At 48.7% G+C, this 18,583-nt stretch overlaps 1 long non-coding RNA gene across 1 annotated transcript in view; it reads left to right on the top strand.

The window, feature by feature from the left end:
- Positions 1-18,583, top strand: part of LOC125962024 (uncharacterized) — a 216,687-nt gene that overhangs the window by 101,187 nt on the left and 96,917 nt on the right. Inside the window, exon 2 of the long non-coding RNA XR_007473317.1 lies at positions 5,666-5,719. This is a non-coding gene — a long non-coding RNA (uncharacterized LOC125962024). The remainder of the gene's footprint in view (positions 1-5,665; positions 5,720-18,583) is intronic.

An 18,583-nucleotide genomic window follows, 5' to 3' on the forward strand; every position in this document is an offset into this window, starting at 1 on the left:
CCTTGGAACTAGAAAAGTCAAGTTCAAGGGAGGGAAAGGGAGTTAAGCAGGGGTGGAGTTATGGTCTGCAGATGAAGGCAGGGACTAGGGGACGTCGGTCCGGAGGAGTCCTAAAGGGTGGTATTGGTGGGAGGACAGGAATGTTCTTCCTCAAATCTGGTCAACGACATCAGCTCTTTTTCACAGAAAGGCCCCAAAGACCAATCCTTTTGGTACAAATGTGAAGCTCCTTCCAACGGAGAGAAGTTCTCTTCGAGCTCTAGCTGGAATCACCATGTTTCAATCTTCTCCATCCCTCCCTCTGTCCTTCAGGCTCCTGTAATGCAAAATCTGTGTTTTGCTCCCTGTGAATGAGAGAATTTAATCATCTGAATTAAATAAATTAAATCAATTTCTTCTCCTAGGCAGGAAGCTCAGCACATCTCAGAGAGAATTCCAGCAAACCCTCCAGAAACAAACAGAGGGCCTGAGATCCACCCACATGAACAATGGCTAAAAGGGTCAGCCAGTTACCAGAAGCCGTTTTCTCTGCATAAACCTGCAGCATTACAAAATCTGTGCATTATCAAAAACACAGAACGGCTATCCACAGGAGGAATAGCAGCGGTATGGGCCAAGCACTCACACCAGGGAGATGAGTCCCAGAACCTCCACGTGCGACACACGCTACGTATGCGTGTACACACCCCTGCCCAGGTCCCACATCCAAACTCCAAAGGGAGAGGAAAACTTCTGGGGCCCATTTTTAAGTGGTGCTCACACACACATGTCTCACGTACTCACACTCACAAGCACACCCACCCACACTTGCACGCACACTACACACTCTCACATATATACTCACACATTTTCTGTGCTCCAGGGAACCAAGACCAGCACCTTATATGTTAAGGTGAAAGGTGCGTATGGGCTGGTGAACTTCCGGTCTCATCAGTAGTGTCCTTCTCTGCCCCAGCAGAGCAAGAAGGCTTGGGTGACATCAGCAATGCCCTCCCGTTCCCGCAACTAGACTTATCGAAATTTCGCTGTTTTTCCCAAGATGCTTTTGGAGCTATTTTCTGAACAGTTTATTGGAGTAGAACATCTGCCCAGAAACGTGCCCAGGTCATAAGTATAGGTTCGATGGCTTTTCACAAAGATCATCCTCAGATCAAGAGGCAGAACATTTCCTGAACCCCAGAGGCCCCCACGTACCTGCTGCCCAGGGTAACCACTCTCCTGGCTTCTAACAGCACAGATTAGCTTTGCCTGCTTTTGAACTTTATGTAAATGGAATCAGAAGTTCCCTTTGTTGCCCCCTAATGGCATATCCACATCAACAAATTCATCACACTGACGCCATAGGACAAAAGAAGCCTAGGAAACAGGAGCGCAGAGTAGTGTTTGTCACTTCGTTTAGACTAAGGATGACCAAGGGCTTTGAAGGGTAAAAATGCACTCCATGGATGCAAGGCGTTCTCTGATTCAGCAGAAAAACTAGCCACCCAGACTGAAGCCAGACTTCTTGCTGCAAGTAGCGGGCCCTGGAAAAGGGGACATAGATACCACCAGACTCTTCCCTCTTTGAGCATTTTTCTAAGTGGGTTGAAACCACCACCCTGAATGGGGACTCAGGAGATCTGGGTCAGAGTCCCAGCTCTTCCACTAACTCCGCAGTGACCCTGGGAAGCCACTTTGCCTCTCCACATCTCTGCTTTCTCACCGTACAGTGGGGGTAAGAACGGTAATAGCTAAACTTTCTTGAGCATTTGCTATGTGCCAAGCCCTGCTCCAGCTCACTCACTGCTCTAGTCCAGGGCTCAGTAAACTACCGCCCGTGGGCCAAATCCGCCCTCGCTCCCCACACCTGTTTGTGTACAGCCTGCAAGCTAAGAATCATTCTCACATTTTTAAATGGTTTGGAAAAAAAAGCAAAAGAATGATATTTTGTGACACATGAAAATCATGTGATACTTCAATTTAAGTGTCCATAAATAAAGTTTTATTTGAACACAGCCATGCACATTCATTTATATCTATGACTGCTTCTGGAGTAGCTGTGGCCAAGACCTTATGGGCTACAAAGCGGAAAGTATTTACTATCTGCCTTTTTACATAAAAAGTTTGCTGAGGGAATTCCCTGGCGGTCTACTGGTTAGGACTCGGTGCTTTCACTACTCGGGCCCAGGTTCAATCCCTGGTCCGGGAACTAAGATCCCACAAGCCACATGGCCCCGAAAAAAAAAAAAAAAAAGAAAAATGTTTGCTGAGCCCTGCTCCACACCCTCACCTTGGACCTTCTTTTTATCATCCATGTAACAGATAAGGAAGATGAGATCCAGAGAGGTTAAGAAACCTGCTGGGGGCTCAGCTGGGAGTGGGAGGTCTGGGCTAAGTGCAGATGGGCTGGCCCCAGTCAACCCACCCCAGGGATCTGCCCACCATATGAGGTCCTCTCAGGCAGTGGGCATGATGGTGTCACTTGGCAAACAGCAGAGACGGATAGAAACATGAGACAGGTGCCTCCCTGAGCCCCTGGCAGGCGTCGGTGACTGATTCTACACTCACCCCTCAGATCAAAATGCCCCGACACCCCACACATCCCACATCCAGCCCAAAGACCTCCTGATTAATTAACTAGTGATTTTCTACAAACTTCTACCTCAGAGGCAGAGGGTTAAGTTAACCATACTCTCCATTCATGACCTATTTTCGTAATTGGTCTTTTCAGGACCCTATTCTTGGTTTCATTCATTCATTCATTCATTCTCTTTTATCCCCATTGCCTATGTCCAAATGATAGTGGCTATCTTTCTGTTTGCTGAGTTCTTGCAGGATGGGCAGTGTTGTTTCACGTGCATGCAGGGTTTTATTTACATAAATGGTATTGTGTCATAGCTCCATGTTTCCTACTTTTTTCCCTGGGCAACATTTTTTGCTCTGTACTCCCTGTTGAGGGATAACATGTATACAGCAAAGCATGTGTGCTTAAGTCTAAAACTCAATTTTTTATCTATGAATACAACCTGTGTAATCACCACCTAGATCAAAAGATAACACATTTCCAGTACCCTAGAAAGCTTCCCCTGTGCCTCTTCCCCGTTAATAAACTCTTCCCTTCCCCCTTCTGCTGCCAGGGGTAACCACTACTCCAGCTTCTGTCACCACCCAGTTAGTTAGCTTGTTAGTTAGTTCTTTTTTTTTTTGTGCAGTACGCGGGCCTCTCACTGCTGTGGCCTCTCCCGTTGCGGAGCACAGGCTCCGGACACACAGGCTCAGCGGCCATGGCTCACAGGCCCAGCCGCTCCGCGGCATGTGGGATCTTCCCGGACCGGGGCACGAACCCGTGTCCCCTGCATCGGCAGGCGGACTCTCAACCACTGCGCCACCAGGGAAGCCCCATAGTTAGCTTGTTCTTGAACTTCATCTAAATTGAATCATACAGCGGGGCCTCTTTCACGTCTTTCATGTCTTGCTTCTTTTGTTCAACTTGTCTGGGAGCTCCCTCCACGTGATGCGGGTAGCAGTCATGTGTTCTTTTTTACTCCTAAGTTTTCAAGATCTAGCCACGTGGTTCTGGGTGCATGCGGTCTGTTACTTGCTGCTGCTCCGTGGCACATCCAGCCCTTTTTACCTTTCCACTGTTCCAACAAAGGGCACACAGGGTGCCTCAGGGATCATCCTCACGGATGTCCCCTTATGGAGCTGTGTGAACATTTCGCTGGGATGAATACCTAGGAGCAAAATTGCTGGCACAGGGTCTGGGCAGGCTGAATGTGGCAAGTTCTACCAAAGCAGAAGGAGCCGGGAGAAGCAAGAGCTGCTCTGGTGATCCTCCCCTGACCCCATTCTCCCCTCCCCCATTCCTCTCCAGGAAAAGCTTTCAGCCCCTCCTCTGTGTCTTCTTGCAGGACCCAGCTAAGCATCTCGCTTCCTGAGTATTGCTGCCTCCGTAGCAGCCTGCACCATCCTGCTACATTATAACAAGACGCTAATCAATGAACTGCTAACTCTATTGCAATAAAGGAGGGAGCCTAACCTTATATAATTCTTTTTAATTGTTTTCTCACATTACAAGGGTTTTTTTTTTTTTTTGCTAAACTTATTCTGCCATAAGTTATGTCGTTTAATTTCTCAAAGTGCTAATAATTTAATTGCTTCCTTCCTGCACACAAAGTGCCTATACTGTTCTCCCTCCCCCGCACGGAGATTATAAAACGGAGTTAGTTGGCAGGAATACCTAAGAGGGGAGTCTTTTTGGTGGTAGGATTTGATGAGAAGCAGCTTTCTCAGAAGTTAGTGTGTGGGGCTGGGAACCTGGCTGCAGACGGGGCCCAGCCAAGCCTGCTGGCTAGCTAGCTCTGGGGAGTTTATGATAATCCTAAGGGAGGGGAGAAAGGGAAGGAGCTGAGATTAGAGGGGCAGCGTGAGGTGAGGGAGCACTGAGCACAGAGTGCGTCCCTGTCCCGGAAGGCTGTCAAGGAAGCTGTCCATCTACAGCAGGAGGGATTTAGATCAGACTCAGGGACAGTCCTGACAATCAGGACCCTTGAGATACTGGCTGGACCAGGGCAGGGTGCCGAGGTGACATCTGGTAGCAAGAACGAGCATTTATTGAATCCTTAAGGACAGTTTGACACTGTGCTCCCCTATATTGACGCATTCTATCATCACACCAGCTCCCTGGAGTAGGTACTCTTATTGCCTCTGATTTACTGATGAGGAAACCAAGGGAAAGAGAGATTCACTTGCTCAAGTCCTATAACTTATTGGTAGCAGAGAAAATGTGTAAGGCTCCCTGGCCTGTGCTTTCATCTGCCCTGCAGTAATGCCTCTGCCATCTGTCTGGGTTGGATGGCATTGCATCTTATGTGGCAAGAAGTGGGGGGTATAGGCCTTGGGACAGGATCACAGATGAGCTACTCCTGAGGGTCTCTCCCTCCTTCTGTCCAAGGTCTGATCGGTCAGAACTGCTTTAACACCCCTCCCCCTCCACAAGCCCCTTCTAAGAAACTCTAAGGTTGTGCCCAAGTCAGCTGGCACATTCCTTGGGAAATGTCTTTCTGGGGTCTGGGGAGCTGGATAAAATAGAGAAAACAATCCAATTTATTGGGTCCAATTTCCATCAGAAATCTTTTTCATCCTCTCCCCTAACCCCAACTTCAGTTCAATCTTAGCAAGCATTTACCAAAATAAACTTTGTGCCAAAAAAAAAACATGTTCTTGGGGTTCCAGAGGCTCAGAAATGAGTCAGGCCCCTGCCCCTGCCTTGAGGAGCCCACCATCTAGTAATGGCATTACGGGGCGGGGCATGGAGAGCACCTATGTGTCCTCAGTGTTTTCATGCAAAAGTCAGAAGGCTCCCTTTCACCAGAGGGAGACTAGGGGTGAAGGTCAGTCCTGGAGTTCTGATTTCTTCAAGTCTGTCTCTAATGCCATTTCCTCCATGAAATCTTTCCTGCCACATTTGTTCTCCCAGGGAGCCCATTACTCTCCTTCAACTTTCTCAACTCAAGTTGCAGAGAACTCTTTTTTTTATTACTGGAGTAGAGTTGACTTACAATGTTGTGTTAGTTTCAGGTGTACAGCAAAGTGATTCAGTTATACACATACATATATCTGTTCTTTTTCAGATTCTTTTCGCGTATACAAACTATTGAGTAGAGTTCCCTGTGCTATACAATAGGTCCTTACTGATTTTTTTTTTTTTTTTTTTTTTTTTTTTTTTTTTTTTTTTGCTGTACGCGGGCCTCTCACCGCTGCGGCCTCTCCCGCTGCGGAGCACAGGCTCCGGACGCGCAGGCCCAGCAGCCACGGCCCACGGGCCCAGCCGCTCCGCGGCACGCGGGATCCTCCCGGACCGGGGCACGAACCCACGTCCCCTGCATCGGCAGGCGGACCCCCAACCACTGCGCCACCAGGGAAGCCCCTTACTGATTATTTTATATAAAATAGTGTGTACAATGTTCATTACAGCACTATTTACAATAGCCAGGACATGGAAGCAACCTAAATGTCCATCGACAGATGAATGGATGAAGAAGATGTGGCACATATACACAATGGAATATTACCCAGGCATAAAAAGGAACGAAATTGAGTTATTTGTAGTAAGGTGGATGGACCTAGAGTCTGTCATGCAGAGTGAAGTAAGTCAAAAAAAGAAAAACAAATACCATATGCTAACGCATATATATGGAATCTAAAAAAAATGGTACTGATGAATCTAGTGACAGGGCAGGGATAAAGACTCAGACGTAGAGAACAGACTTGAGGACACGGGGGGGAAGGGGAAGCTGGGACGAAGTGAAAGAGTAGTATTGACATATATACACTACCAAATGTAAAATAGATAGCTAGTGGGAAGCAGCTTCATAGCACAGGGAGATCAGCTCGGTGCTTTGTGACCCCCTAGAAGGGTGGGATAGGGAGGGTGGGAGGGAGACGCAAGAGGGAGGGGATATGGGGATATATGTATATGTATAGCAGATTCACTTTGTTATAAAGCAGAAACTAACACAACATTGTAAAGCAATTATACTCCAATAAAGATGTAAAAAAAATTAAAATAAAATAAAACAGTGTGTATATGTTAATCCCAACCTCCCAATTTATCCCTCCCCCGCACCTTTCCCCTTTGGTAATCATAAATTTGTTTTCTAAGTCTGTGAGCCTGTTTCTGTTTTGTAAATAAGTTCATCTGTATAATTTTTTTAGATTCCACATATAAATGATATATGATATGTCTTTGTCTGACTTACTTCACTTAGTATGATAATCTCTAGGTCCATCCATGTTGCTGCAAATGGCATTATTTCATTCTTTTTTATGGCTGAGTAATATTCCATTATATATATACCCATATATATATGTGTGTATATATATATATATATATATGTATATATATATATATATACACACACCACATCTTCTTTATCCATTCATCTGTCGATGGACATTAAGGTTGCTTTCATGCCTTGGCTATTGTAAATAGTGCTGCAATGAACACTGGGGTACATGTATCTTTTCAAATTATAGTTTTCTCTGAATATATGCCCAGGAGTGGGATTGATGGATTATATGGTAGTTCTATTTTTAGTTTTTAAGGAACCCCCATACTGTTCTCCATAGTGGCTGCACCAATTTACATTCTGCAAAGAACTTATTTATTCACAGACAAGGTAAGGTCTCTTTCATGATGCCAATTGTCCTTGACCGTGTATCAGAATCTTCCTTGGACTTGTCCTGGACACCCCCCCTGCTACTGGATGAGAAGTTCCTTGAGGGCAGGCTGGGTGCCTCACTCCTTTTCTGTGCCCCTTTGATTCTCAGCCCAGGCCCTGGAACAGTCTGCTGATGCTGAATGAAAGACACCTACCTGCTTTGCACAGCCCCTGGAGCTGAGTTTACAGCCAGAGGATGCTCTCCTGAGAGACATGGAAAGACCAGTACCTCTAAAGCAAAGCTTTGAAAACTATGGCCCATGGGCCACGTTGGACCCACTGCCTGTTTTTGTAAGGCCTGTAAGCTCCAAAGGGTTCTTACCTTTTTCAATGATTGGGAAAAAATCAAAAGAAAAATAATATTTTATGACATATGGAAAATATAAGAAATTTAAATTTTAGTGTAAGTTCGAGGAATAACCTTATTGGGACATAGTCATGCTCATTTGTTTAGGTGTTGTCTTTGGTTGCTTTTGTGCTGCAGTGGAAGAACTGAGTAGTTGCAAGTGAGACGGTATGACTGACCAAGCCTACAGTATTTACTGTCTGGTCCTTTACAGAAGAAGTCCACCAAGCCTTGCTCTAAAGTGTAGACGGAAGACCTAATTCACCGATAGTAGGAGTCCACGTGCAAGGTTGGGCAGCCAAGGGAGGGGACCAAGTATCTCTGGGAAAGTCAGGGGCAGAGGCAGCCCACGACCCATCTTCCTGGCTGGAACCCCGTCCAGGGGGCTAAGAAGGACCTTTGGAGGTGTATCCTCCCCGAGTCAGGAGAGCCAGGAAGTGGAACTGAGAGGTGACAAAGAGGCAGGGGCTTTGGGGTTTGCTTCCATGTGGCATGGCCGTCTGGCTCCAGTTCCCTGCTGCCTTCCAGACCTCTCCAGGGTGTGGGAAGGGGACACCCGCACAAGGAGAAGAGGAGTTCCCAATACATCATGCTCTCACCTTCCTGAAAGCTGACTTATTCAGGACAAGTTGGAGAAGCAGATTTGAGAATCCTCAGGGGGGAGCCCTGCCCATCACTGTGGACTCTGGACTTGAGCCCACGGGGTGAGAAGTGGCAGCTTCTCCTCCCATGGCAGGGCTCAGCCACAGCGCCACTGGGGTCGGCCCTGACCCGCCCTGCACCACCTATGAAGAAGGGGTTCAGCCAGCGTGCTTTGTGCTCCCACCTTCCTTCTGCATCCACATGGAGGAGGCCAGGCAGCCTGAGACACTTGGGAAACTTGCCTTTAAGAACAACCGAGAATCACAGAGATGAGCTGAAGACCTTGTGCCTGGGTGGCATTTCCTCGGGACCAAGGGGGGAAGGGTCACTGTCGGTGTCAACCGCAGGAGACCATCTTGAACAGAACTGACAGCAACTCTTTTGAAAGCTCACACCTGCAGTGCTGGCCCCGCCCCTCCCCATTTGTTCATTCATTCATTCAACACATATTCATGGGGTCCTTCTGTGGGTTGAGCTCACCCTCTGGTAGAGAAGATTCTCTGCTACGGGGAGAATGTTATAAGTAAAATACAAATAGCTAACAGTTATTGAGAACTTACTTGGTACCAGGCACTATTCTAAGCCTGTATAAAATCACGTAATGCTCTCAAAAACACTGTGCGGAAGAGAGGTACTGTCATTATCCCCTTATTATAGATGGGAACACACAAGCTCAGTGAGGAGGGGGAACTTGCCTGAGGTCACCCAGCTGGGAAGGGGCAGAGCCAGCAGCCTATGAATCCAGTCTTCTCTGATTTCAGAAGCCAAAGTCCTAACCACAGCTTGAACTTGGGTGTTCCAAGGACAGAGAGACACATGCTCACTGGGAGGATCAGGGGAGACTTCTCGGAGGAGGTGGCATTGGAGCCGGCATTGAAGGGGGTAGGATTCAGGCATGGGGCCGGGAAGAGGGTATTCCAGGCTTCGGGGATATGAGGACCAGCAGCAGGAGGCTGGTAAGCATGAGGCTAAATTAGAAGATTCTACGGGTGGTGGTGAAAGTGGAAAAACTAAAAACTCCTGAGATATTTGCCTTGGAATTTTCTCTTTGGAATCTTGGCTCTGCGGTCCCAGGCCTGATGTCCAAAGCCGGCCCTCCACAGAGCTGAGTGAGAAATTCTAAGCCAGTGTGAGAGAAAGAGAGGCTCCACTTGGCCCTGACCTTGCCCAGGCCTGCACACACCAGTGGCCTTGAACTTGTTTCCCAGGGCTCAGGCTTGGTCTGGCCGGCAGGGATTCCCCTCAAGGGAGCCTGGGCTTGCTCCCCCGCTGAGATTCCAGATCCTGCCTGTGAATTTTCCGTGGGACCATCACCCCGGTACTGTGGGGAGGAACAAAGAGGGAATTGGCTTCCTTTGCAAGCATGCAGTTTGTGGCTCCTCCTTACCAGGCTGGACCCACTGTCCCCTTCTGGGATAGAGTAGGGGAAATTTTACCTTGGAGAGCCTGGGAGACCCAACTGGGAGATTTAACAGCTGACACCCCAAAAGAATGAGCCTCAGGCATCCAAGCTGTGTCCCTGGCACCTACATCAGTGCTCAACAAATATCTGTGAAGGAAGGAAGAAGGTAAGCGGGTAATGATGGAAGGGGTTTGTCCAGGGAGGTGTAGAACAGGCCTCCACCTTCCAGAAGCTTCCCATCTAGTCAGGGAGGTGGGTGGGAGCGGCAGTGAAATGTTATAATGAGAACATGTTTCATAACTCAAGTTCGAGGCACCAAAGGCAATATGGGGGAGGTATATGTCAACACGAGGGTGGGGAAGCCTTTCCCAGAGGGGGGCTTCCCCAACCCCAGTTACGGTCTGAAGAGGCTCTGAGCTCCCGCTCAGCTCAGCAGTGGCTTTTCCTTGAGGTCCTTCTGAGCCGGGCCCCTCTCACCCAGTTTGGCATGTCAGGCCCTCATGTGGTCTCTGATGCTCTCTGCTGAGGATGGAGATTCCAGAACCACACTGATATGAGTGTGTCTTCCCTGGGGCGGAAGGAGGGGGCCTGGGTGACTTGGCACCCCGCCCCCCAGGAGCTGTGAAGCTTACTTTCTCTGCTCAAACAGTGGGGGAGGCGGTGTGCTTTTTGCCCAAACCCAACTGCAGCAACTGCATGTGAAGGGAGAAACATGGCAGTCCCAAGCCACAGTCGTGGTGCCTTGTCCCATGGGGCCCCCTGGTAGGAGGGTATCTGCCCATGCCCTCCAAGTCACCCAGTTTTCCGTAGCAAGGGTAATGGTGGTGGCTCTGGTCCACCCCTCTTCCCTGGTCCCCTCAGGATCTCAAACTCTAGAGACCCTAGGCTCTGACCCTGCCTTGTCAGTCTCCGAGGGCAGGCAGCCGTGGCAGGGAAGGGGAACCACCAGAATAATCTCCGTGCAGCTTTACATGACTGAGTCTCACCCATCTCTACATTTTCATACCACAACCCGGGGATTCAGAGAGGTTAAGTGACTTGCCCAAGGTCACACAGCCAGGAATGGCAGTTGAAACCCTCTGATTCTCTGTCTAGTGCTACTTCATTGTGTCAGTGACCTCAAGAGACTGAGAAAAGGAGATACGAGGCTTAGTCCAGACACCCCCATTCTGAGGAGCAGGGCAAGGAGGCAGAGAGTCCCAATTGAGGATTCCTGGTTCCAGATAATAGAGATTGTAGCTAGAGCCAAAGAAGGGAAAGTGAAAAGGTGAGGAATGCTGGTGGCGAAGCTCCGATTTCTCCGCATCTGGAGGCAGGACATCCTGGACAAGTGTTCACACTTTCCTTTGGTGACTGCTGCTTCAGGATGCCCTCTGCTGCCCGCTCTCTGGGGTGGAGTGGGGGTGGGGACAGGTGTCAGTTTATGTGGAATGCTGGGAGCCCTGCCTTCCGGAGGAAGCACCAGACTAATGCTACATCTGGGGTCCCAAACTTGGAGAAACAGCAGCATCTCTGGAGCTGAGGTGGGGGGAGGTAGGAGAACGTAACTGATTAATTAATGAATCCATTTTATTCATTTATTGAGCAACTGCTACATGCCAGGCACTGTGCTGGGAGATGGGAATACATAGTAAGTGACAGCCAAAAAACAACAGCAAATCTTTCTTTTAGCCCTCACCATGTGCCAAGCCAACAGTTTTACATGTGTTACTCACTTATGCCATATCACACACATGTGGGGCTCAGAGAAGCTAAGTAACTTTTCCAAAGTCACAGAGCTAGAAAGTAGCAAGGGCGGGGGGAGCGGGCGCGCAGGGGCAGAATTCCCTGGTGGTCCAGTGGCTAGGACTCCACGCTTCTACCACAAGGGGAGAGAGCTGAGTATGCTCATGCCAACAATACAGGAGACCAGGTCTCCCTCCAAGAGAGGTGTGCTCTGAGTGTCCTGCAGGATTTGACGGAGGGCCCTCTGCCTGGGAAAGTGGAGTGGAAGCATTTCATCTGGGCCTTGTGAGGTTTCATCCGTAGGGGAGGAAAAGAAGGGTTTCAGGTTGAAGAAGTAGCATTTGCAAAGGCACAGAAGCCCAAAGGAAAATACGTGTCGCAATTCGCAGAGACGAGGATGGATCTAGAGACTGTCATACAGAGTGAAGTAAGTCAGAAAGGGAAAAACAGACATCCTATGTTAACGCATATATGTGGAACCTAGAAAATGGTACAGATGAACCGGTTTGCAGGGCAGAAATAGAGACACAGATGTAGAGCACAAAGGTATGGACACCAAGGGGGGAAAGCAGGGGTGGTGGTGGGATGAACTGGGAGATTGGGATTGACATATATATACTAATATGTATAAAATGGATAACTAATAAGAACCTGCTGTGTACAAAAATAAATAAAATAAAATTCCAAAAAAAAAAACCTGTTAAAAAAAAAAGAGGGGCTTCCCTGGTGGTGCAGTGGTTGAGAGTCCGCCTGCCAATGCAGGGGACGCGGGTTCGTGCCCCAGTCCGGGAAGATCCCGCATGCCATGGAGTGGCTGGGCCCATAAGCCATGGCCGCTGAGCCTGCGCATCCGGAGCCTGTGCTCCGCAATGGGAGAGGCCACAGCGGTGAGAGGCCCGCGTACCACAAAAAAAAAAAAAGACAATATGTGTCCCCGGGTTGATGAACTTGGGTATTAAGCGTGGGACTGGGGAGTGTGAACATTGTGGAGACCAGGTTTAGGAGTTGGGATTGCATCCTACAGACAATTGGGGGTCACAGGGCAGGGTGGAGGTGGGAGGACTCATTCTGGAGAAATTACTGCAGCCTTCTGACTTCTTGGAAATAAGAAGTGAAGCAGTGACTATTATAACTTGTGTATGTACACACACACACACACACACACACACACACAAAGGACCCACAATCCCCCTTCCTCTGATCTCCTGCCTCTTAACTGGATCCCCATTTCTCTGCCAAAGGAGGCGGAACCCCTTGTCCTTGGAAGCATAGCATCCCAACAGCCACTGCAGACTAGACCCTGGGGACCTCAAAGCCTCTTCCCCTAGAATCCAAATGAAACTGGTCACCAATAACCAGTAGATGAGAAAGGTCACTGCCTGTAAACTGGCACACCCAGATCCCGGCCAAGCAGCTGTGGAGGCTTCCCAGGACAGCAGCGTGGAGGAGATGGAGGGGAAATAGGGGAATATCAGCCCATGCACTGGGAGCCAGAGAGGCCTAGATGGAGCAGGCCATGACGTGAGGGTGCACTGGGGGAAGGGGGCAGCCAGAGAGACCTTGCACAAACACTTACAGAGAGAGATTGAAAAGGGGCTTGTTCTTGTTAACTCGGCATTTTCTACCCATTATCCCTAGACCTGAGCCAAGGTAGATCTTATTGTCCCCATTGTACATATAAGGAAACTGAGGCTCCCAGAGATTAATTGACTCACCCAGATCACAGAGCCAGTCAGAGGCACAACCAGGATATTTGTCTCAAAACCCTTGCCAAGTAATCAGACACAGATTGTGCTTAGGGCAAAACAGAGGCACCGATCTTTTCTTTTTTCCTTTGCAATATTTTGGTATTGGTAATCATGACGAAAATCCAATCTTGTCTGGATTTCCTCTAATTTATTCTATGGTTTATGTTGTTTTTAATTGTATGGGAGGTGGCAGAGATGGGCAAAACCATCTTAACAGTACATATAACAACCTCTAGAAGTTCTAGTTCAGTTTATTGAACTCTTTGTTCTCTGGTGGGGCCAGGCTGTGTCAGGATGAAGTTTCTTTGACTCTTGGTACTTTCATGCCCCCGTGTTCACAAGTCTACGCCATTTGTATAAACAAAGGAGAGGAGATTCAGGTATGTGTGTGAGGTCTGCAATTGTTGTGTATATGTGTATTGTTTGTCTCACCAAGAAGGCACGAGAAATTGAACATGTCATCTCGGCTGCCTCTAGTAAGGTAAAATGGGTTGCCAGGGGAAAGGCTGTAAAATTTCACCAGAGAGCATTATACGACTTTTGAATTTTGTACCAAATGCATGTCTTACCTATTCAAATAAATGATGGTTTGCAACATTTACAACCTTGTTTTAAACAAAAACAACAGAAAATGTGAATTCAACAGCTTCTGTTTTCAACTCTGCTGACACAACCCTGGGGGCAACCGGGACAAGAAAAACAAAGGTCTGGTTACTACCTTGAGGAGGCAGAGAGAATATTACAGAGAATCAAACACAATTTAAAATCACACCAAACGATCCTGAGAATAAGAATCCAGCCTGGGAAGCCAGGAAAGCCAGAGGGACAGAACTGGGTAGAGAGGTGGTCGGTACCAACTGGCGAGGTGGGGGCAGGGGCTCCAGAGGCCAAGCCCCTCCCAGCAGGAGTTTGCACAGTGGATGCGGGGAGACATTTAAAAAGAGAGGAGCACAGCCAGAAGATTCCTGCCCTTGAGATACACCAGTAAATTAAGAAAGAAGGTGGGGCCATGAAGAACCAACCCCTCACACATCACTGGAACTTCAGGGGTCCCTTCCCCAATCAAGATTCAGTTTCTTTGTCTATAAAATGAAAGGTTTGGCCCAGAAAGATCTCCAGGTGCCTCACAGCTCTAATATTCTCTGATTTGATGGCCTGCAGCCTCCTGCAAACATGCATAAAATAGATTCGTTTTAGCGGTAGTGAAAACAAAACTGAAAATCAGATTTATCATTTTAATTAAATATACTTTACATTCTCAATTTCTAGGGAGCAAAATGCTTCCCCCTGCATTAGTTTTCCCTTTGTGGGAGACTTTCGTGTCTGATATGCAATTTAAGAAAATGCCGAACTACCCGCTAAGAAGATACACAATTAACAAGACCCTAACAGGTATTAACAGGAAAGTGGGTCTTGTAGGGGGAAAAAAAGAGCATAAAAAGGAAATGTCAGGGAGGGAAGGGTCAGGTGGGTCAGGGTATCAGAGGACTGGGGATCAGGCTGGTAAGAACAATATGTTTTTGTCTCTACGGGTCTCTCAGAAGCGGCTGCCCCTGGAGCTGGGTGGAGCTTGAAGAGGGCATCAGGAGGTGGGAGTTTGGTCCACTCTCCCATCCCCCCCCACTCCCCACCCTTCGGTGACAGAAGGCCAGTTGCTCTCTGAACTTTAGAGTACTCAACTACAAAATGGAGCCAAAAATACCTGCTTTGAAGAATGCTGGGAAAAGGTAATTAGATAACATATCTGAAAAGGCTTAGGAATACAGTAAAATGTACAGCACGTAAGCACACGTGAAAATACCATATTTTGGAAACTCAGATTGGGATCCAGAGTGCCTGGGCCCCATCTGGTGAGGTTCTGTGTCCTCTCCACATGCCTCCCCCTAACATCCTTCCTTTCTGCCATTCTCTCTCCACCCAGGTGCTTGGTCCCCACGGAGCGAAAAGAAAGCAACGCCTTCACCCAGGGCGAGCATCGTTTCCTGGGCTCTGGGTTCCATGGCCCCAGATCGTAAATTAACAACTGTGGCTGTAAATTACCAGATAAATCTGGACTGGGGTCGCCAGCAGGGATAGCTGAGAATCAACAGGAGAAGTAAATCTACAACAGCGCTTCCCCAGTTGCAGGGAAGCCCTTAAGATGCCTCAGGGGGAGTCAGAAGAGTTTCTGATTTGAAAAAAAGACCACTCAGAAATAAAACCAGGAATCCCCACCACTACCACTATTTCCTCCAAAAAGAGTCCAGGAGAAGTCAAGCTCCCGGGCTTCTGCCAGCTCTGGGTTCCCTGCCTCTGCCTTAGCCATCTGGGGCGTTACTCGTGATGACAAGAGCAAATATAGACGCTCTCAGAGAACTGGGGAGAGACTAAGTGGAATGAACGGCATTTAATCTTTAAGGAGAGAAATTGCCTCCCCTTGGCAGTGCCCTGCCCATCAGGAGCTACGGCCCCTCATAATTCAAATCCACACTTAATTAAAAAGGGGATCATCCTGGATTCTGCCCAACTGGCACCGATTCCACTCTCATCCTTCAGGCTGCTGACATTTGTCCATTTGTCTCTCTTTGACAGAAAGGGAAAAAATTCGAAAGGGAAAAAAAGATCCTGTTCCATCCTACAGCTTTCAGGGAGGGCCTGTTCTTGAGCTGGGCTGCTTCGTCTAAAGGCCGAGGGTTGAAATCTAAACTAATAGGGGAAGAGACAGAGCAAGACAAGGAAGACTTGGCATTTGGGAGAGTCCTGAGAGGAAAAGCTGAAGTCATCAGCACCTTCTAAAAATAAAAGTGACTTTCCTCAGGGGCACACTTTGACCTCCCAGACTCTTCCCAGCGTTAGGCGCAAACTTTCCTCGCATGACAATATCCCAGATGAAAGGAGGACACATTTATTTAGCCCGTTTAAAAATATTGAAATGTTCCTCAGTGGGTGTCTGACCAGTTCTTATACGGTTCCCCAAAAGGTGACTCCCAAAGGAGGAGTCCTAAAATCAGCCCCTCCCAGGGATTGGCCTGGCCCAAGGAGGTCACTGTGTCTGTCCCTCTACTCCTGAGAATCTCACACCCAGATGAGGGTCTCTCGGGGAAAGCAGAACCTCCCGTCTCAGCTGCCTGACTGTGGCCTCTCTCTGCTGTACGAGATCCCACAAGAGTCAGGCTGTGGTGATCACCTCCTCTTGTTTCTCCCAGGTTTCCTGAGTACATCCCACCCCTACAACACCCAAGGGAAAGAGAGGCCCGGTTTCCACCCATGGCCTCATTTTTAGGCCTTTTCTCCTGAGACAGCTCTCCTCTACCAGGGTGCCCTCCGGAGCTGCGCAAGACATCTGCTTTACCCCTACATTTCCTCCAGCCGGACGACGTGCTCCCAGCCAAATGGCTGGAGGGAGGGGAGGGCCCGCCCCCACCCCCTTTTCTGTGGGGCTCTCGAGAGGTCTCCCACTAAGTAGAAGGTGGAGAGAACAAGGGGAGCAATTACTCCACCCCCTCCCAAGCAGAGTCTCCAAAAGTGCTCTTTCCAACCACTTTTAAGATCATATATATTGACAAGATGTTTGTAAAGACATCTAGGATAAAAGACATTAGGGCGGTGGTTCTTAACCTGGGGAGATGGGGGATCATAGACCCATCTGTGATGGTTCCGATAAAAGCTCTGGACTCAGCTAAATGCATACACGTCTGCACACACCGACGCAGACAGTTGGTTTCCAGATATAGCCTTATCTGGGCTTCCCTGGTGGCACAGTGGTTGAGAGTCCGCCTGCCGATGCAGGGGACATGGGTTCGTGCCCCGGTCCGGGAAGATCCCACATGCCGCGGAGCGGCTGGGCCCGTGAGCCATGGCCGCTGGGCCTGCGCGTCCGGAGGCTGTGCTCCGCAACGGGAGAGGCCACAGCAGTGAGAGGCAGCGTTACCCATGGACCCTGGGCTGAGAAGCCCTGCCGTTTAGAGGAAGCAGTGTGAAAGAGTGGGACTGTGAGACAAGGACGAAACGCAATCCAAGAGTGGCACTCTTTTCTTGGTGACCCACCGGCCCATGGCGAAGACCCCATGTTCTCCCACCCCCACCAGAAAATAGGCCCTGACCCTATATTCTCTGGTTCATTCCCCCCTGGTGACAGCTCCAGTTTGGGAGACACTAAAGAGTGACAGGTTACCTCTTGACCCTGTTTATCCATCCATCTGGCCTTACTATTAAGCTGGGTCACCTTCTAAATACTGCCCTTTAAGCCTCTGAGACTCAGCTCTTCCAGACACTGAGGAAGCCAAGCGTCTGAAGGCATTTCTGTCTTCCCCGCATAGTCGCGCTGGGCAGGTCACCCAGCATCCACCGCTACATTCTGAAAGGCCGCCTAGGAGAGCCTGCTTCTCTGATGGCTCCTGGGCCCTTCAGGTCTAATCCAGGCATCTCCCTCCTCATCCCAGTGCTTGGAACTTCCAGCTCTCAGACAAGTCCCAAGCTGCCTTTGTTGGACATTTGCATATCTAAAATCCACATTTTCATTTTATAACTTAGACTCCTAGGAAACAAAGTCAGAGTCCAGCCCCAATATTCCAGAGAGAAGGAAGCATTAACCTGCACAGCCCCCAACCAGAGGTGTGTTGGAGAGTGTCAGGGAGTATGTTGTATGTGTCCTCCGTGAAGCTGTGTGTCCAGGAGGGGACTGTGAGCTTCCTTAATCTGGATGTGTCCATGTATACTCTCTGGCTCAAGCGTGTTCTCCATCTCTCCTGCTGTGTATTCACTCAAATGTAGTCTTTGGGCCCATGAGTAGGTCTGGGGAGTCCTCAGTCTGTGGAGCAGATCCTTGGGGTAGATGTGTGTTTCCAAGGCCTCAGTTTCCTCGTCTGTAAAATGAAGATGACTCCCCACAGGACTGCTGTGAAGGCTGCGTGAGTAAATACAGGCCAAGTCTTTGCAGCAGGGCATGTCACATGGAAGTTCTCAGTAAATATTGGTTATTGTGATGTGATTGCCAACAGAAAAAAGCTCTGGACCCTCTCCTCAGTAAAACGTGATTTCCAGCCCCTCTATTCCTTCTTCTCCCCAACTACCTCAAGACCTCGAAGAAGCTCAAATGTTCCCCCTGGAGATGTCACTGCTCTTAAAACCGTGAAACCCAGATTGGGACTTGAACCCATGATCTTTTTTTTTTTCTTTTAATAAATTTATTTCTTCATTCATTCTTTCATTCATTCATTTATTTATGGCTGCATTGGGTCTTCACTGCTGCACTGGCTTTCTCTAGTTGCGGCGAGCGGGGGCTTCTCTTGTTGCAGGAGGCTCTAGGCGCGTGGGCTTCAGTAGTTGTGGCACACAGGCTCAGTATTTGTGGCTCATGGTCTCTAGAGCGCAGGCTCAGTAGTTGTGGCGCATGGGTTTCATTGCTCCACGGCATGTGGGATCTTCCCGGACCAGGGCTCGAACCCGTGTCCCCTATATTAGCAGACGGATTCTTAACCACTGCGCCACCAGCGAAGTCCCGAACCCATGGTCTTTTTTTTTTTTTAACATCTTTATT

Source organism: Orcinus orca, chromosome 19 (genome assembly GCF_937001465.1).
Source record: "Orcinus orca chromosome 19, mOrcOrc1.1, whole genome shotgun sequence".
Lineage (NCBI taxonomy): Eukaryota > Metazoa > Chordata > Mammalia > Artiodactyla > Delphinidae > Orcinus > Orcinus orca.